Here is a 21,987-nt window from a genome sequence, read left to right as displayed (position 1 = left end):
ACCTGGAGAAGAGAGACACGCATGTGAGAATGCTGTTTGTAGATTACAGCTCAGCATTCAACACCATCGTTCCCTCGAAGCTGGACAGGAAACTGCAGGATCTAGGACTGAGCAGCTCCCTCTGCAGCTGGATCCTTAACTTCGTGTCTGACAGACGCCAAGTGGTCAGACTGGGCAGCACCACCTCATCCCCCATCACACTGAACACTGGTGCTCCACAGGGGTGTGTACTGAGCCCTCTCCTGTACTCACTCTACACCTACGACTGCACAGCCACTAGAAACTCCAACATCATTGTGAAGTTTGCGGACGACACTACAGTGGTGGGTCTTATCACCAACGGTGATGAGACGGCTTACAGGGAGGAGGTCAGTGCCCTGACCCACTGGTGTCAAGACAACCATCTCACCCTCAACATCGCAAAGACAAAGGAGTTGATAGTGGACTTCCGGAGGTGCAGAGGAGTACACACCCCCATCACCATCAACGGCGCCGCTGTGGAGAGAGTGAGCAGCTTCCGCTTCCTTGGTGTACATCTGGCTGAGGATCTTACGTGGTCAGTACACATAAACAAAACAGTGAAGAAGGTGCAGCAGCGCCTCTTCTTTCTCAGGAGACTGAAAAGATTTGGCATGAGCCCCCGCATTCTCAGGACCTTCTATCGCTGTGCCATTGAGAGCATCCTCACTGGATGCATCACCACCTGGTACGGCAACAGCACCGCTTACAACCGCAAAGCTCTCCAGAGAGTAGTGCGGTGTGCTGAACGGATAATTGGAGGTGAGCTTCCCTCCCTCCAAGACATCTACAGGAAGCGGTGCCTGAGAAAAGCGATGAGGATCATCAAGGACTCCAGTCACCCCAGCCACAAACTGTTCAGACTACTTCCATCAGGAAGGAGGTTCTGCAGCATCCGGTCCCGTACCAGCAGACTGAGAGACAGCTTTTTCCACCAGGCCATCAGACTGCTGAACACGTCATAGACACCTCACCCTCACTACTGGATCTTCAACATTATGCACTCCATACTGTACATTAATGCCACTGTTTTGCACATACCAACCTCTGTATATTTTGTCTGTGAAGGTTCTCAGTCATCCAGGTCATCGTAGACTAAGGAGTTTGGAAAGAAAAGCGTCTGGACTTCTTTGAGTTGCTTGAAGGATTTCACCTCTCATCCGAGAAGCTTCTTCAGTTCTAAGGGTCAGTGGTGGAGAGTCCCAGATTTAAACCTAGTGGGAGTTTCCCCCCAAAGAGGGACAAAGGACCCCCTGATGATCCTCTACCGTTTGAGATCCCTTCCCAGACGCCTTAACGCCCACTCACATCCTGGGCCATCTGACCTCAGGAAATCACATGATAGGGTGAGGCCAGGTTTCACAACGAGCTCTCCCGAAACTCTGGCTGATTAGGACCCACACCCACTTTCACACCTTGGCTCATGTGATTAGGTAGAGGATCATCAGGGGTCCTTTGTCCCTCTTTGGGGGGGAAACTCCCACTAGGTTTAAATCTGGGACTCTCCACCACTGACCCTTAGAACTGAAAAAGCTTCTCGGATGAGAGGTGAAATGTCTTCAAGCAACTCAAAGAAGTCCAGATGCTTTTCTTTCCAAACTCCTTAGTCTCTGTATATTTTATATATCTTATTTTATTGTTTACTTTATTTCATTTGTAAAACATGTATATACACACTATATACACACACACACACACACACACACGTAGAAAAACATATTCAGTACACACATTCAGTAATGTATATACCTTTATATATTGTACATATATTTATTACTTTTTAGATTAGCCATTTTTATATTTTGCTTGTTTTACGTTATTGTATTTTTGCACAACTCTGTTGCTTGTGAAGCTCGCACACAAGAATTTCACTCACATGTACTGTACCATTGTACCTGCACATGTGACGTGACAATAAAAGTGATTTGATTTGATTTGATTTGATTTGATACTGTTTGGCAGCTTGCTGGATTGCCCTGTCTGGGGGAGGACTACTTTATCCAGACGGCTCCACGCTGCACAAGTCTGTTCTCTGAAGAGGGTGGTGGAGCTGGCTGGACCTCGGCTAGATGCTCCGGAGGGACTCGCTGCACAGCTTGGGATACGGTCTGCTCGAGTTGTTGGTCAGCTTTTGGACCACTGGAAACGCAAGTTAGGTGGAGTTGGGTGTTCACTTTTGGGACGTTTTTGTGATGGCAGTATGTCTCTGAATCATTTAGATCCTTATCCTTCCATCAGACTGTTTCCTGGTTTTAAGAACTGCTTTGGTCCTTTACTGGAAAATGTGGATGTTGTGGGGGTGTCCCTAGAAGGGGCCTCTGGAAAAACTTTGTATAGGCTGCTGGTAAAAACTCTCCATCAAGGCAAGCTGAGTGGACGCAATGGCACGGTGTGGAGGACCCATCTCTCCTTGGCACCTGACGTCAAGACAGCATGGAGGTCCCTTTATAAGCCTCCCCTCACGAAAAAACATGCAGACTTGCAGTGGAGAATTCTTCATGGCATTGTTGCTGTAAACTCTTTTGTTTCTGTTATTAACGCTGCTGTGGAAGACAAATGTCCATTCTGTGAGCAGAGGGAGACCCTGTTTCACTGTTTTTCTGAATGTGTTCACCTCTCGGCTCTGTTTGTGCTTCTAAAAGCCATCTTTAGGAGATGTGGGGTAGATTTTACACTGACAATTTTCATTTGTGGTTTAAAAATTAATCGTCTTTGGAAGAACAAATGCCAGCTGCTTAATCTTTTATTGGGACAGGCAAAAATGGTAGTGCATATGAGCAGGAAGAGAAAGGTGACAGAAGGGCTGAATGTTGGGGTAGTCCCTGTGTTTGTCAGCATGGTGAAGTCTAGGCTGTTGCTAGAATTTAATTTCTATAAGACTGCCTCAGACCTACATACTTTTTCTCAGGTCTGGGGTTACAGGGGGGCACTCTGTAGTGTGGTGGATGGGCAATTAGTTTTGGGGCAGGTGTTGATGTAACTTTTTATTGATTTTGTGTTACACTTCAATGTGACAGGTGTGGTAATATGTCGATTATTTCATGAGCAATAAACGTATTTTTTAAAAATCAAAAATCTCTCTCTCTCAGGAATAGATTCCCATCTAAAAATCTCTATTTTCTGCTTTATTCACTTGCTTATTACCCACCAGTCTACCGTTGTTTCCAGCACTGTTGGTCGCATGCTAAAATATTAAGTAATCCAAAGTATTCAAAATACGTTGCTGTTTTTTTTTTTTTTTTGTTTTACTGACTTTCGAAAAGAAAGTCCTCATTTCTGCTGTTCAATAGGCTACTAAACAAATGTAAACTGTCATGAACCAACAGGTTCGCCCAGGAAAGTGGACCCAAAATCAGGCTAGTTGCAGGAACGGGGAAGAGGTCAGAGAGCCGCGGGAATATTCTGTAACAGAGGGAGAGGTGGTTATAATTGGGAGGGAAAACTGGAGCTTAGATAACTAGAAACTGGAGAATAGTTTGCCTTACTGTGCCAGTCTGGGTTAGTATCAATGAGGGGAGGGGAGAGGTCTGTGGAAAGGGTCTGGAAGGTCCCAAGCTGAAGCGTGGGGGTTAGAGGGCAGGTGGACGAGTAGGCTGGGAGACGTGGACTGTCCCAGTAAGGTGAAAGTCAGGATTGGAACTCCGCTGAATGAAGGGAAGACAGAAAAACTCCAAGAGCTAAGTCACACAAGGAAAACCACGAAGGAAAACATCATTTACCACCGAGAAGGGTAGAACAAACTGGCACGGAGGAGCCGGTTGAGTCAGCTGAAGTAGGTCTCCCGCTGATTGCTCGCAGCTGAGGCTCAGCTGAAGCACCGAAGTCCCCGGTGCTTCATTTCTTAAAATTATGCAAAATGTGTCTCTAATAAAAGCTATGTAACTTTGCTGTGCTTCACTTCAGCAGTATTAGGTAATGTTCATATGTTGATTTATGGTTTTCTTTCGTGTTTGATCTACTGCAGAATATTTTTAAGGTCATCTGCTATAAAATCCCAGGCCAGGAAAGTCACCTTCATGTTTTTCGTGTTTTATCCTCAGTTACTTTGACACAAAGGCATCTGCTGTGATGCTTACACCTTTGATAAAGTCTCACAAGTGTCAGCTTTCTTTGTATAGATATAAAAATAAGGAAATGTACTGTAACATAATACGTAATCAGAATTATAATATTTCTGAATGTCTCAGGCAAAATTTCCATCATTCAAACAGAATCGAAACGAATAGTGGATCGACTCGATTCAGGACCTTGTGAATCGGAATCGAATCGATTCTAGAAATCAGTGACGATATCCAGCCCTAATAGTTATATTCAATATTATATTTTTATCTTACTGTATATTACTGTATACTTGAATTCTATTGTAAATATTGTATATCTTATTACTCTGTTCCTCTGTCTCTCTTGCTGCACTGAGTATGTGTATGACAAAAGAATTTCCTTCGGGATAAATAAAGTTCTTGGTATCTTATCTTATCTTAAAACACAAACTAAGGAGAGAAAAGACAAAAGTTATGGACATGCAGTAGTGTCTCTATCACCCTCTGTATGTGTGTGTGTGTTACATCCCCCAGGAGGATGTTTCTTCTTCCTACTAACTCTTTTTCTGTCTAGGCTCCACCTCCTCTGTCCTGATTGGATGCTGCTCAGAGTCCAGCTAATTGTTAATCAGCAGAGCACTACTTAAGGCCTGTGAAGCTGTGTTTCTGGACCCTCTGGCCATTTTGGATTGCCATACCTGTGCAGGTTTGCATGCCTTTGAGACTTGTATGTGCTTTTTTGTGTTTTCATTTTCAGACTGCCTTAGGGGAGAGCTGCCTTTTGTTTTGCCACCCTGTTTTCTCCTGTTTATTTGCTTTTAGGTAGGCGATGGTTGTAGGTTGTATATATTGTTTTCTTTGGAGTTAGGCAAGTTTCTTTTATTTTCATATCAGGGATGTTTTGCTTTTTATGTTGGCCTTGGCTCTCCCTGAAGTTAACCCTCAGTCTGAACAAGAACTTCAACTCTGGCATGAAATAAACCTTTTAAAATTACCATTCTGGCTCCTCCTTCGCTATTTACCTTTATGTTCGTCCCTTCAAAACCCCTAGGTGTGTGTGTCTGTCTGTTTGTGTCAGTTTTAGTGGTTCTGCCCAGAATTGTCTAGTTTTCACATTAGAAACCCAGGTGGGTTGATAAAGAGTCACAGGGTTTGATGAACTTTAAGAAAAGGTATTTACAATTCATACTTCTCTTAAAGAGAGTTTAACAAGGCTGCTTTAATCTGCCAACGATGAGGGAGAGCCTGCAAAGATGATTCCCTTCACAGGCCGATGTCCTGCATGGCAGCGTGTTCCAGGGAAACCAACTTCAGAGCTCCAGTTTACACAGCATTTCTTATCCACAGGTGGATGCAGCCACTTTCTACCTCATTATGTTCCATGAAAGCTTCTATCACCTCCTCTAAGCTGTTGCCTTCCTCTAATGCCTGGGCGGCTCTACAACTCTTTAAAAAAACTCGTTTCTGCCTTTTTTATTCCTGTTTCTTCAAATATGGGAGTAGGTTACAAAGTAAAGGTAGTAAGTCTCCACTGCAAATCAAAATACTTTAATAATCCCTGAGGAAATTATGTAGAAACACTGAATATGTTTTCTTGAAAGAGTTAAAATGATTGTATGTGTAATTTAAGCTGAATTTAGGACTGTCATATTGTAGAAAAAACTGATTTTCAGCAGCAGAAACATCACTTAACCTTCCTCGTTGCAATAAAATATGCAAGCTGTCCTGTTCACCACACTGCACAAGAAGCCACTGCACTTTGCTAAATACGTCCAATGCAATGCTTAATGTTAGTGAGACAACACTGCCACCATGAGGTCAAACTGAACCATTACACTCTCAACCATGCACCAACACACTGATTTATGTTAGATCAAGACAGGGAGATGTTTTTTTTTTAAATACTACTTGAATACTAGCAGATGATGCTTCCAATACTTTATTTAAAGAAACAGGAGACTGGTGGTATAATGTTCCTAATGAAATGGCAGTTTCATTCCACATTTGGGGGCATTCAATTATCCTAACCAGGTACTCCAAGAAGCCACACAACACTCACACACTCACACACACACACTCCAAGAAGGTACACAAACAACAGCACATCAACAACAGCAGTCTGTTGAAAACATAAATAAATATAATGAAATTATTATTTGTTGAAGAAGCAGAATTTCATGATCTCTGATTAATGCTGATAAAAGTCAAACATTTATCATTTACTGATATAATCGGGTTTGCTCTCCTCTGTGCTTATGTCATTTTAACACAGTACAGCTGGCAGTATTTAAAGTAAGATACTGGAATTAATTTGTTTTGACAGAACAGCAGACAAAATCCCAAATTTAAATCATTAAAATAAACAAATAAATGTTAATATTCACATTTTGAAGCTGCTACTACAGAATAGTCTTCATTTGCTTAAAATCAAACAATTAATTAATGAAATTGAAACAGTTTTCCATGTCAGCATGTGTTGGTTGGTTTCCGTTTCATTGTGAAATAAAGACATTAAAACTCTTCATACAGTCAGTAAAGAATCTTTTCTCTCCAGTTTACAGACACTGAAAAGCTGCTTAATGTTTATTCTTTTAGATGTTTTTCTGTGCTGAATAGAGGCATGCATCGCACAGCCACAACCAAACTGGAAAAGATACATTTCGCATTAGATGGCTTGGTGAAACCCACAGAACCACACGAGAAAAAACAGCGAGAGCAAAACTGGTTTAGTCCTGCAGAGAAACCACATTTCTGCTGTGTGAAAAAGAACAAACAAAAGAAAGTACATCAAAATGTAACGTTATTAAAAACATAAAAAAAAAAAATGTAAAACCAGTTAGAGAGCAGCAGCTGGACGTCAGTGGTTGGACTGATGGAATACTTCAGTGAAGAGTAGACAACGTTGGGCTCCAGTTTAAAGTCTGAACACAAATACACACAGTTCAAACAACAGGAAAAATGATTACAAGCAGTTCAAATTTCAATGCACAGGAACCACCTCAGCTACAAAGCACAGATTTCATAATCCATACAACTTTAACCGGTTCTTTTTCCATTATCCATGAAACCTCCACCTTTATGTCTGTGAGCTTATTAACTGCATTAGATTACATTAGAAACTAAACATTTGCTGCTTCCAGACACACTGAGAAGTTACACTTAAAATAATTGATTTGTTTTGACTGAGTTATTACTGACAGTTGCATGTATATGCACAGATATTCTTTGTGTTGCATTAAAACCTGTTCTGCATCAAACTTTGGGGGAAGACAAGGAGTGCATTCAAACTGATGCACACTTTGTAATACCCTTTTCCATTATGACCTACTCAGGTCACTTTGCTGCGACTTGAGGTAGTACAACTCAGTTTGCCTTGTTTTCCATTACAATTGAGTCCAACTAAATGTCTGCTGTGCTGTGGTGTGTTGTGGGATTTCTCTTTAGTGTATTGTCCTTTAATGTATTGTCTTGCTTTCATGTTACTTAGTTTAGTATGGGTTGTGGGATCTCTCTTTAATGTATTGTCTTGATGAAATGTTTTCATGTTACTTAGTTTAGTATGTCTGGTTCACACCTCATTCATGCTGGGAAACAGACGGTGAGAAACTGGTGAATGTCTCCCAGGATGCGGAAGCTCACACAGGAAGGCTTGACCCCAAAGTGGGGGAGATTCACACAGGTGATGGAGAGTCTGTCTGTTTAGAGCCAAGGTGTGAACTGCAAACTGTAAAAGCCTTTTGTTCTGTGACTGTGTATAAAAAGGACCTGAACTGTTCATTGTTAGAGACGACTTTCAGTGCCCCCTTACTGATGTCCCTCCTTATGCATAAGATAGCTGAAATGAAGGTGTTGTTACAGCTCATCCCGTCTGCAGGCTTTGGTAATTAAAATTTCCACAACAGGTGTTATTAGTATATGACACAAACACCACAACAAAGCAGCTCGAGGTGACGACTGCTGCTCGGTCAGGATGTTTCTGTCAGATTCGGGGATCATGACTTTGTTTTTTGCAGTCATTTCCGGCATTGCTAGGTGGTGGTTTGGATTTTTGTGAAGCAGAAGCACTGATGACTGATCAAGTGAAGCCACTGAGCAGCCAATCAGTGAGATGCAGTCTGCTGACATCACATTTTCCATTTGGCTTGGAATACCAGCAGAGTAGATAGGGAAGAGTGGGGTGAGTTGTGCCAGTTTTTTCTTAAACTGGCTTTAAAGAGAGGCTCTCAGAGTTATATTTTAGGATTGTCATTTGTACTTAGAAACCTATAATCATTTATGTTTAGAGATATATAATCGTTTGTATGTTGATAAAATGTCTCATCCTTATTTAGGTCTGCTAAGGGTCTGGGTGCACTCTACACATTCTTAAGTTCATGGGAAGGGCATCTAGTCTTGAGATATATAGTATGGGAGGACACCTACTCTGTATCTGTTCAGTTACAAGATCCCTTTGTTTAGGAGGACCGCTGGACTCCTGGCGCCATCTTTCTGAGGAGGCGTTCACAGGGTCAAATTTTGACCCACACACACACACCTAGGGATGGGTATCATTTAGGTTTTATCCGATACCGGTGCCAAACCGGTACTTTTGAAATGGTGCCGGTGCTTAAACGGTGCTCAAACCGGTGCTTAAAGAATGGAGAACACAAAATTGGTCCCAACAATGTTAGCCTTTTCTGCAGCTATGGGGCATATATGGTATCACTCTTGGCTGGAAGCAGTGTTTAAAACAATGGAAAAAACACAAACTTTGTCCAAAAACCTCTCATGTTTAACTGTTTTCCACTTTTTCTTTGGTCATTTTAGTCTTTTTGGCCAGGGTGAAGGAAGTATCTGCAGTCAATCAAGAAGACAGCCGCATGTAACTACGACGGTGTTTGCTAGTTCACCTTACATGCATTAATGTAATAACGTGGTTAGCCTACTCAACGTAAATTACACACAAACAACATTAAGCTACTCACGCAGAGAAGAACGGCTGCTGCTGCCATCATCATCCGTCATCATTTCTGCTACACTGGCAGGGCTAGGGGCCAGGACTCTCCTCTTCGGGTTTTTGGGGGATGTTGCCAACTCCGGTCCGATAACAGGCACCACACCCGCAGTAGATGTGCTCGGTGTGAGGTCTCGCAGCAAGCTATCAAACACGGCACATTTCTCGGCTTTTAAAAAAACGCTATGCGTCGCCAGGTGTTTCATTGGATTTGAGGTGTTACCTCCCTTGCACAGTATCAGCTTAAAGCACTTGTTGCAAGCTGCTGAGTTTGCATCTTTTGCTGTCAAGTACAGTCAGACTTTTGACTGCTTTGCCTTGGGCATTTTTAATCTGTAGCTCTGCTCTAAAAGAACGTACGTACTTGGGCCCGCCTACTATGCTCGGAAATGTAAAATGATTTGCTAGAATCTAAAGTGTATCACAGCTGAGGAAAAAAAAGCACCGCTGCTTTTCGGTCTGGTTACTACCGCTTATGTCAGAACCATACCGGTACCCATCCCTACACGCACCCATGTACACACATACACACACCCATATTTACACATAGACATACCAGCACACACAGACAGGTACTCTTTTTTCATACATATGCCTGTTTAAGATGTCACATGTTAATGAAACTATGCATATTCATGTAACCACAATAAAAAGCAGTGCTACGGAGGGGCTGACCGAGACTGATGGGGTTCAAGTGGCAGGAAGAGCGCTTGATCTCGGTTATCTCCCTCATGCATGAGATCACAGAAAGAGCTCTGGTGTCTTGTGTCTTGTTTTTGCCACTGCAGTAGGTTGTCTCGGTTGTTCCAGCAATAGGTTTGTGCCTAGATAAACCTAACATAGGCCATGACAGTAATGCCTCCAACTAAAACATGTACATATATTTCAGGATGTTGTGCATCCCTGGGAACAATCACTGTGGGTCTGAAATATAGTTTTTAAGAAATATAGCTGTCCTTATGGCACAACTTGCTCCCGGTGCAGAGTAAGTTGTGCCTTTGGAGAGAATACCTTGGGGTAAATTTTGCCATTGATTATGAAAGTAAAAAGGCACATTTTGATCTCAAAAATTATAATTCTATAAAAAAGCTAGACAAATTCATCACAAAATTAATAAGGTTTATTTAAAGTTATTTTACAACATCAGCTGCAGTTTTACACAAACCTATTCTGCCACATAAGCACATGAAAGGTCACTTTTCTTAAACAGGGCCTGGCACCACATGACCACATTTTAAGAACAAAATCAAATTCAAATGAAGATGAAATTAACTGAAATTCTCTTCACAGAACTCCATAACTTGCTGATGTTATCCACTCCTCCCTTCTGTCTGTACCACCAAGTTTTTGTGATGGGGGTAGTGTTTTTTATGCACATCTTCACTAGGGATGACTCTGTCATTGTTTTCTTGCAGATGGGTTTTCCATTCACAGGCTTTCTGCTACTTGACCTGAAATACTTTGCAGCACTGTCAGCACCATAAACCTCAACCAATCTAACATAGTTGTATGATTTGGTTTGGCCTGCAAAGTTCACAATGACAGTCACAATTACTTTCAGATTGATGCTAACCTGCTTTTGCCTCTGATATCCCTGCCAGCTGCATCAAAATGTCATTTGTTTGTGCATACTCAAATACAAACTGTCTTTTGAGTATGCACAAAAAAATGAAGTTATTAAGGGTGCTAGTGCTTTTATATGTTCTGGCAGCTCTTTCTCCATATATTTGTCAAAGGCTTGATTGGCAAGTCCACGTCTTTTATATCATTGTATAGCCTTATTTCTTTTCCATCTATCTTTTTCTTCTCAATATACTGTTTTAATGTCATCCTGAACATGTTCATCTTCAGAGGTGGGACCAAGTCATTGTTTTGCAAGTCTCAAGTAAGTCTCAAGTCTTTATCCTCAAGTCCGAGTCAAGTCTCAAGTAAAGTCAAGCAAGTCCGAGTCAAGTCGTAAGTCAAGACAGACAACTTTCAAGTCAAGTCCCAAGTCCGAAACTTTGAATTTCAAGTCCTTTCAAGTCTTTTTTTTAAAAACAATGTTGCAGTTATATGTTAAATGTAAATAATAGACCACGTATTCTTTTTTAAAATCTGTATTAATCTCATCACCTGATGAAACAAGTAACTTACAAAATATGCACAAACTAATTCTAAAATTGCACCTTGCACAGCTCAATTAAACTTTGCTGCAAGAATAGTCTTCCTCTAAATTACAAATTCACAGAATAAACATTCAGCGAAAAATGCAAAAGCAGAACTTCCTGTTGAAACAAAAACTGCTGAGATTTCCTTATGTACAAAACAAAACATTTCCTTATGTACAAAACAAGTATATATATATATATATATATATATATATATATATATATATATATATATATGTATGAACAATGAACAAGAATGTGCACTTTAAGTTATTTCAGTTAACTATTAACTATTCTGCCAGTCATTTGTGCATGATGAGGCCGTAGAATGATGCCACCATAGCTGAAAACTCGCTCCACAGGAGCACTACATGCAGGTACTGCCAAAACTCTGGTGGCCACATGAAACAGAGAAGGAAGAGTCTGCATGTTCATTGCCCAGAACAAGAGGGCGCTCTGTCCATCAGCAATATCCAGGTAGTGACTTAGCTGTAGAGCTGGACTCTTCCCCACATCCTTCTTCTGCCTCTTACAGTAAGCAGCAAAGAGTCCTCCATCTTCACAGGCCTCTTGATGTTCCTCACCAGGAGTCACAGGTTGCTCTGACTTTGCAGGATCTGCCGCATCTTGCAGGATCAGATCTGGCAAAACAAATTAACAACAGCAAAAGAGCCTTTATTACAATTTTAGACAAAAAAAAATGCAGAATAAATATAAACTATATTCAATCTTTACCTTTAACTTTTTGTGTCACCTCTGCCTTTATGTCACAACTGCCCAACACATGGTGTTCCACCCACAACAGAGAAAATGCTGGATCCAAAGCAGCTGCTTTAAGGTACACTGGATCTGAAAAGCGGGCAGTGATCCCATCTTCTGCTCTAGCCATTCGCACACTGATAAAGATTCCAAGAAATCTTTTGTTCAAAGATGCTTGGAGGCTCCTGACCAGACCACTCAGGAAATGGACTTGAGGCTTCAGTTTCTCAAGGTGGTGATTGAGGGACAGCACAGATGGAACAACAGCACTAATCGTGACTATTTTCTCACCTTGTGTCAAATCTGTTGCTTCTCCAAAAGGCTTCAATATGTCCACCATCTCCTTCAACAGGTTCCACTCTCGTGTTGTGAATAATAACTCCTTGTGCCCAGCCATTTCAAGAACAGCACAGAGTTTGAGATGTTCACATTGGAGAACTGCCTTCACTTGTCTCAGTGTTGAATTCCATCTTGTGATAACAGCAGCAGGGATCGCTTTCTGTTCACCAAATTCAGCTTCAAACACATCTTTGAATGTTGTGCTTGTGTGCAGTAGAGAGCTGAGCTTAGATAACTTTGAAAGTGAAGGAGATGCCACTTTGGTCTCTGACAAACCATCTTTCACCACCAGCTGAAGTGTGTGCGCAAAACACTGCAGGCGCTGTGTCTTTGCCATAGCAGCACCTACTGTTTCCTGATCATCCAAGGTTAAGTCGTGCCAGAGCTCTGGGTCGTCAAGATGATCACCATCATCATCATGTTCCTCACCTTGCTCAGTGGGGAAGCACACAGTGAATGCTTTCCGCATATTGGCAGCATTGTCACTAATAATATAGTTTAGTTTATCTTTGATGTTGTATTCGTCACATATAGCTTCAAATTTCTCACAGATTCTTTCACCAGTGTGTAATCCTTTGAAGCGGTCAAAGGCCAGCAGTTTGGATTTTAGCTGCATCCTCTCTGTCTCTTTCTGTATCCAGTGCACAGTGATACCAAGGAAACCCCTCATCCTTCGGTCTGATCAAATGTCCACAGTGACTGAAACATGATCAGTCTCGCTCAACTGAGTTTTTAACATTGAACGTTTCTCAGCAGCGAGGTTCTCTGTTTTTGATATAATTGTTCTGCGACATACCGGGCTGTATTTTCTGTCAACTACCGTCAGAAAGTGCCGAAAATTCTTGTTTTCCACAATACAAAGGGGCAGGTTGCAACCAATAATCAAGTCACTTAATAATGCATTCGTGATAGCTTTCTGCTGTGGATGAGTCATGCTGTACTGTCCGGCACAAGTGTCCATAAACTGTGATATGGAAGGCTGTTGAGGTTCATTTGTGATCCTCTTTTTCATCTGGTATTCTTCAAATCTGATAGAGGTAAGCATATTAGACTCATGTCAGAAATTCCATTACAGCCATTCATGAATTGCATTTGACTTTAAGTTGATCCTAATAATCCTAAATAACTGTTAACACTTAAACCCTCATAGTTTTCAGACAATAAAAAATATAAATGAAAAATATATAAACAATATTTATTAAAACACTTTTCTCAAAACTCTGCATACAGTTCTAATAAGCAATGTTTAGCATCCCTGTTAAGAATAACTGACCTTTGCAAATAAACAACAGCTAATAACATAAGATCAAAGTATTTTATTTGATGTATTGACATAAATGACAGAAGAAAAAGGCCATATATAGCAGGACTACTCAATTACACACTAAGGTGGGCCAGATTTTCTAACCAATTTTTTTTTCCCCCTGGCTCAGACATGCAAAAGTTAAACACGACCATATGTTACCGGCACCAAACCTAGGGGAATCTAGACCGGCAGCAAGCGACACACAGGCTACAGAGCACTGCATAGCCAAATATGAGCAAACTGTTGATTAATAGAGAGGACACCGAAGTTAGCTTCTTGCTCAGGCCGGAGCTCATTTATTTCTCCAAATATACACAATAGAAATCACACTAGACCATGCATTCTTCCCATAAAATAAAAGAGTTCATAAACAAAAATAAAGTTACAAAAAGCATTCTCTCCAAAGCAAAATAAATACAAACTAATTCAAAATGACTTTACATACTCACAACTTTAAAAAATACACTGGCGGCTAAAGCATAACAACATACCAAAATAACCCATCTCACATTCACACCTTTCCCCACATTCGCGCCATATACGCTATTACTTTTGAACATGGCGTCCCTGAACGCAACACAACATGGCGGCAGACGACTGCAAACGTTGTTTCACAACGAAAAGCTTTCCCCTTAATACATGTACTCAGTACTGCTTGGCTAACACTAAAACAAACACCACAACACATTTTCTGAAGCCGCAGGTTGCCACTGTCATAGCATATACTTATAGTGCTACATAGCATTATGCCGATGATACACTAATACTCATTACAACAAAATACCACAAAACAACATCATCACTCTCATCTCAAAATATAGCCGAACAGTTGTTACTCAACTTACATGACATTTAGAACCAGTTCGGTAACATAAAAGTTTGTTTGTTAGTACCTGTGGATTAATAGAGAGGACACCAAAGTTAGCATCTTGCTCAGGCCAGAGCTCATTTATTTCTGAGCTGCGCGTGCACAGAGCCTCTCTGGCAATGCAAGAGCACCATCCACTGGCATAATGAAATATAACCATGGTCTGGCAGCACATAACAATGTCAAAATAATTCACAATAATAAACAAAAAATAAGGGGGTAATTGGTTTTCTTACAAAAATAAACATGTAGCTCTACGGGGTTAATGATGAGGAGGAGACGGAGAGAAACTCTCTTCCCTGAGTACAGCTACAGAACCCACTTTCTGAAACGGACCCTGCTCACCATTCACCGACAATTGTGAGCTAACAAGTTGCATGTTATTCTTGGATGTGCTTGTAGGACCGGATTTAAAATAGCATGACAAACATATCATACCTGTTAAAGCCAAATAGTATCATCAACGTAGCCCGGAGAACATTTGCTAATGAGATGCAGTTAGCTAAGTCGCTATCTCATCGTAGCAAAAAAAAGGCAGCACCTACCGTTCTTTATGCAACTTCAAATGTCGGACAAAGTTGGAAGTTGTTCCATCTCCGTCTGTAATTCTTTTCTTGCATGTTTTGCATGTTGCATTTCGTTTTTTTTTCCGACTACTTCGTAGTTCGTGTAGCCGAAAGAAATTACTCTTGGGAGCATTTTTGGCTCGAGCGTTTTTGTTTTTTGTTTTTTTTAAATCTGGTTCATTTGATTGGCTGTGCTACAGCTCACGCTCACGTACATACGGAGTGTGGTAAGAATGAATGAATGAATAAAGTGAATTAATGGTCCGCACTTTTTATATAATATGTATGTTCAATTTTAGATTTGGGTAAAATATCAAGTCTTTTCAAGTAAACAGGTTCAAGTCCAATTCAAGTCCCAAGTCACTGGTGTAAAAGTCCAAGTCAAGTCACAAGTCTTACAACCTTTTTTCAAGTCAAGTCTAAAGTCATAAAATTAATGACTCGAGTCTGACTCGAGTCCAAGTCAGGTGACTCGAGTCCACACCTCTGTTCATCTTTCTCGCCACCTGATGAATGACCTACCCCTTCACCGCTTTGTTCACTCTGTCCATGTCCTCTAAAGGAGTGGAAGCCCAGCCTGTCTTCCCTATTATAACTCCGGTCTATTTCTATTTTTGCTCTGAAATTAAGAATGTCACAGTGATAAACTGTAAAAACACAATCTACAATCACAATACAATAATATGTTTTAAGTATTTATAAGTTGGGGTGAGTTGCGGCACTGACAAACCTTAACCCAGACCCTTTGCACAAATCACCCAAGCCCCCACAATTTAAAAAAAAAACAAAAAAAAAACATCATCCAGCAGTTTTGAGGTAACATTGTGTTAGGTGTATAGACTCATAGTGTAGTTTACCAAACTACTAAAACATCTGTGAAATGCTTTCAAATGTGTCTAAAACTGTTCAGACAAAAAAACAACAACTTGATTATAGAAAGTTTATTTGAAAGGAAAAAAAGTTTTTGAACTTAAATGTGATTATGTCACATGCAATGGGGCTCTCTTCTTTGCAGGATGAGTAAAATGGTTGACTCTTCAAAAGTGTGCGGTCATATGCCAGCGGGTAAACTGTGGGTAGCACAACTTACCCGCCTTCACAAATCAGCCCAGTGTCAGTGAGCTGACACAGATAGTTACTAATGGAAAAGGGGCTTTGGTGTAAAGCTTTCACCACAGCTCTTTTTTGTCAGAGCACAGAGCGAACACCTCCTCACAACATGAAGACTGTTACTGGCCAAACCAATGCACTCTGTGGGGAGTAGTCTCTGTACTGTGAGACTACATGTCAAATGGCATCAACAGCAGGAAGTATCTGCTGTGGTTTTAAATGCAGAACTCTAACAAAATGACAATAATTTATTGCATCAAAGGGTGGTTGTCCTGTTCAGTCTGTCTTTTTATATTAGTTAAAATTACAAGTTTACACAGCGTTTAAACTACTGATCCATCCTTCAAATTCGGGGAAATGAAGGACGTATTTGTGGGCCACATTTGGAGCAGCCGTCGAATTGAGACAGCTTTCGTCGTATTGCTTTGATGTAATCGGCCTTAAGATGCAGCCTTCAAGGCTGCAGACACTGAATTGGAATACAGTTCTCCCTGTGGTAGAGTATCACTTCCTGTTCCTGTTACAACACACAGTTGTGTTTTTGTGTAGCTTCTCTGCATAAAAAGTTTTATTCCAAACTTTTAGATAAATTCTTATTTCATAGTATAATCTTCACGTCCTTCATCCTAAGCACACTCTTGGTGTACTCATGCCCTAATTAATAGCCAAAGTATTCACTCACTATGTCTTTACTGTTTTGCTAGCTTACCTTAGCTCATAGCCAACTCATAGCCTACCTCACCTGTCCCTCCTGCAATGTCAGACGTTTAGTTCCCAGCTCTCACTTTGGATGTTCTTGTCAAACCTCTGGTTCAGTCTTGTTTCTATCACTTAAGAATGTTCCTAAATTAGGCCCTATCGTATCACACACTGAACTAGAGATTGTTATACATGTGTGTCAGGATGAATATAAATTGTGCTGGTTGACCCCGCTTTTAGTCAGGCGCATTAGGGGGCGCTAGTATAAATAGTGGCCATATGAGGCTACATCCACACGTACCCGGGTATTTTTGAAAACAGAGATTTTTCTATGCGTTTGCACCTTTCATCCGCAAGTAAACGGTGTTTCCCTGAATCGCGTTCAGTCACCTGACTTCCCCCGGTCAGAGATCACTCGCGGATTACCTTCCTGAAGCCTCCATCGTGGCTAGAATGTGTTTATTCAGTGCAGTGCCTACATTATTTCACTCAGTGGTAAACCAATGTTGTTTATAGGTCGTAGCTCTCTCGTGACTTGAGTGACGCCTTTTAATTGGTACGTAACTCGGCTTTGTTACGATCTCTACCTTTTATTACTCTTTTATAGTAAACACTCCGTATGTACTGCAGGAAGTATGGGCCTAGTGGGCGGCCAGTAGCTTTACAGCAGGGTCTCTATGGCTTTTCTACACTACGCCACACTAACAGAAGTGCTGCTGCTTTGCCTTTTACCATCTGTTTCCGATGTGCGAGGTTTCTTTTTCCCTGCTGCCGCCAGCGTCTTAATAGTGGACGTCGGCGTGGACAGCGGCTACATACATCCCAGCTACGGGAGTCAGCTGGCGTCCATGTTGATTGACTGAATTGTTAATTTAGAGTAGTTGGTCGGACAGCAATTTGGAGTAATACGGCGACTCCGTCTGCTCCAGATTTAAAGTTTTTTTTAGTTCGTATGTCTGTCTCTCTGTTGTTTTGATTTGTAGTTTGGTTTTTGTTATACCACTGGTAGAAGGCCCTTTTTCTTGCTGTGGATCAACAGTGTGTTCCTGCAGTTGGGCTATCCCCAGCGTGCGCATATTAGTTTTGCTGCAATATATTATAATTTTCTTGTTTCTTTTATTCATATGTGGAGGGCCTGATGTTGAGGAGACTGGGTTGACTTAATTATTAAGTCAACCCAGTATTACACACCAGTATTACACACCTGCATTTTTAGTTTATTAGTATGAGCGTGTGATAGTGTGCTACACTTGTGTATTGGTGAGTTTTCTTTTCTTTTTGAGTTGTTTTGTGCGTGGCATCCCTGCCCCTCTATTAATAAATTGTCTGTTTTATCATTGAATCACTTCTCTGTATTTAGTATAATAGTGATGGGATTTACGGCTCTTTTTAGAGAACCGAATCTTTCGGCTCGGCTCATTAAAAAGAGCCGGCTCTTTCGGCTCCCAACCGGCTCTTCAGGTTGTTTTGTTGCTTTAATTAATTTATTATTAGCAACACTATAAAATTATGCACAAAAGTAATTACTAATGTAAAAAAAAAGTGGTTTTATTTATATATGTTTACATATAAATATATACGGTGGCCCCCTAGAGAAAAAAACACGGAAAAACTCCAAAACACGTACAAACTCCAAAGCGTGTACCAAATTTCTAGAGTTAACTGAACTTCCAAAACAGAGCTACCTAGATCACTTAAATTACACAATTGAAAGCATATTTGTATTGTTTGTGTATTTATACACAAGCACTCATATATATTCAAATAATTTAAAAAAAAGAAACCTGTTCATTTACCTGTTACTACCACACACCAAATCCGGTCGTTGGTACTTCCTGGCTTGTGTAGCCACTAGTTAACAATACTCAATACTGCCTCTAGCATCCTGGAGCACTTCTGTCGTGTTTTGGGGTTTGTACGTGCTTTGTCTCTAGGGGCCACCGTAAATATACATTTATTTATTCACTCCACATAAAATGTAATAAATAAATCATATAATACAAAAACCAACTATTCACATTTCAACTTTTAACTATTTAAATTTTCAGCTTTTTCCTTTTAAACAAATTTAAAGTTAAACAACACAAAACACTGCAAACCACAACACAATTAAATAAAAATTAAAATTTGAAAACAAAAAGAAGATATATATTCTCTGTCATATGGACCTGCATGAATAAACTTTCTGAATCTTTTATCATGTGGTGGCAGATTTCTTTTCTCATGTATTAATCACATATTTAATCATATCATATTAGTTATAGTAATATCACTTTCTCACTTCACTGTAAGAGCACTCCTGTCGCTAGTTTACATGCATGTGGAATGTTAACACAGTGAGGCAGAAAACAAGGTCATAATTCTCTGTGAGAATGTTGGCCCCGTGAGAGGGGCGTTGACGTTGTTGTCCCTGGCTCTCTTACTCTCTCTCTCTTCCTCCCGCTTTGATCCTGTGCTACTGCCAGTGTAACTACTGCCCCTCCCCCCTCTGCCCAGCTCAAAGCACAAGACTCGCATGCGGAGTAAAGTGGAAAAAAGTGCGAGAGAGAGGGTGAGAGAAAGAAAAAAAAAAACCACGGCCCACGATAAGGAGCCGGCTCACGTCGTTCACTTCAAAGATCCAAGAACCTGAGGTTAACAGACTGTAGAAGGGCTTATGTGTCATCAATGTGTTATGGCCTTTTTCCATTATGACCTACTCAGATCACCTTGTTGCGACTTGAGGTGGTACAACTCAGCTTGCCTTGTTTTCCATTACAATTGAGTTCAATTAAATGTCTCTGGGGGTTGCTATAGGAAGCGTTCTGTGATGTTATTAGTATATGACACAAACACCACAACAAAGCAGGTCGAGGTGACGACTTCTGCTTGGTCAGTGTGTTTCTGTCAGAGTCTGGGATCATGACTTTGTTTTTGCAGTTATTTCCCTCATTGCCGGGTCTCAAAAATTGTGGTTTTGATTTTATTGAAGGAGACTCACTGAAGCCCTTCAGCAGCCAATCGGTGACATGCAGACTGTTGACGTCACATTTTCCATTTGGATTTCCGCTTGGATCACTTGGAACCCAGGCAGAGTAGGCACTAAAAAAGTAGCTGCTATCAGGTACTATGACCTAATGGAAAACCCTGAAAACCAAAGTGAGCTAATACGAGTAGGTAAGAATAGGGGCTTTGGTGTAAAGCTTTCACCACAGCTCTTTTTTGTCTCTCATAGTGAGATCAGGAACTTGATGTCCTGAACTTCACTGAGAATGTAATCCTCTTTGCATACAAACTGAAAGTAGCTATCTTTGTTTTAAAGTACAAGTTAAAGAGCAGCTGTACCTCTGGTCCTCTTTGCTCTGATGGCTGTTTTTCTATAGCTGATATCTTGAATTTTCACTAATGAGTAGATTACAGCTGGATCACACTGTGCACAATAAATCAGATAAATTACAAAAGCCACAACACATATGGCACTATAAGAGTAAAAGAGCAAAATATCTCTTTAAGGTGACATTAAGTAATGGTTGTTAGGAGGTTTTCACAGTTTTTTTTTCTTCAACCTCTGAACACCTCTGCTGTGAAACAAAGAACTGGGTAAAAAGGAAACATAGACGACCACAAAGCTGCCTTCTTCACTGCACACTCGCACATTTCACCACAGAGCACAGAGCACAGAGAGAACACCTCCTCACAACATGAAGACTGTTACTGGCCAAACCAATACACTCTGTGGGGAGTAGTCTCTGTACTGTGAGACTACATGTCAAATGGCATCAACAGCAGGAAGTATCTGCTGTGGTTTTAAATGCAGACCTCTAACAAAATGACAATAATTTATTGCATCAAAGGGTGGTTGTCCCGTTCGATCTGTCTCTTTATACAATATTAACAATAAAGTTTGGACTGGGGATTCAAGATGGCACTGTAGAGTAGACATTGTGGCTGTGTGAGCTCCAGTGGTATTTGTTAATATTTATCTCATATCTTTATATTTGAATGGCGTCAAGTACAGAATTTCTAAAGGGGAATGTTCTGACATGAGCCTGGACAGTTACTTCCTAAAAATCTCGGACAACATGCCTAGAAGTACTAAAAAATCATCGAGGAAAACTCTCGGTTATGCTGAAAGCGGAGAAGAGCTAGGCACTATACCGAAGATACCGAACACGTCAGCTAGTCCCAGCACTATGGAAACAAGTATTGCTCACCCTTTGGATAGAGTAACTGATAATCTTACTAAAGTAATTGACTCCAAGATTTCTACTGTCTTCTAAACTATTAAAGAACAGACCTCACAGCTGCAAGCGATCGCCACCAGAATGAATGAGGCAGAGAAACGGATTGCTGATGTGGAGGTGTTCCGCTTCCGCTTCACCGGGCTGATCAAATCGGTGAGAGGAACGACAACAGTAGCGAAGTTCTTACAAAAACCTCTGTAATAACCACACATTCCTAGAAATCGGCGCAGCGCCCTTCTCGTTTGGGGAACCGGAAACTCGACAATAGCCTGTATTTTTGCAGTCACGGCCGTACCTGTCCCTGACCCACCTGTTTCCCCAGGTATGTGATGGTGGCTCTGCCAAATTCACATTTGGCCAGGTTTAGAGTAAGCGAGGCTTTTTGAAAACGGCTGAAAACGAGAGAGAGGGTTTGTAAGTGGTCAGACCAGGTGGATGAGTAAATGACAACATCATCTAAGTAGGCATCGCAGTTATTCACGCCCACCAGTACTTTGGCCATAAGGCGCTGGAACGTAGCGGGTGCATTACGCAGCCCAAACGGCATAACCGTGTACTGGAGAAAATGATCTGGCGTGACAAAAGCAGATATTTCAGATGCTCTGGGGGTTAAAGGTACTTGCCAGTAACCTTTTAACAGATCAAGTTTGGTTACAAAAGATGCCGATCCCACTCTATCAATACAATCCTCCATTCTAGGAAGAGGAAATGAATCGGGTTTGGTAACAGCGTTAACTTTCCTGTAATCATTGCAAAACCGGGGAGTATTGTCAGATTTTGGTACCAACACACACGGCGAGCTCCACGCGCTGGCGCTCGGAACAGCTAAACCGTGTTCTAAAAGATAGTCAACCTCCTTCTGCATTATCGCTCTTTTCACTGGGTTCACTCGATAAGCATGCTGCTTAATCGGTTT

This window comes from Pelmatolapia mariae, unplaced genomic scaffold (assembly GCF_036321145.2).
Source record: "Pelmatolapia mariae isolate MD_Pm_ZW unplaced genomic scaffold, Pm_UMD_F_2 NODE_ptg000175l+_length_51124_cov_1, whole genome shotgun sequence".
Classification (NCBI taxonomy): Eukaryota; Metazoa; Chordata; class Actinopteri; order Cichliformes; family Cichlidae; genus Pelmatolapia; species Pelmatolapia mariae.
The sequence above is the reverse complement of the archived record's forward strand: the minus strand, read 5'-3'. Positions refer to the sequence as shown.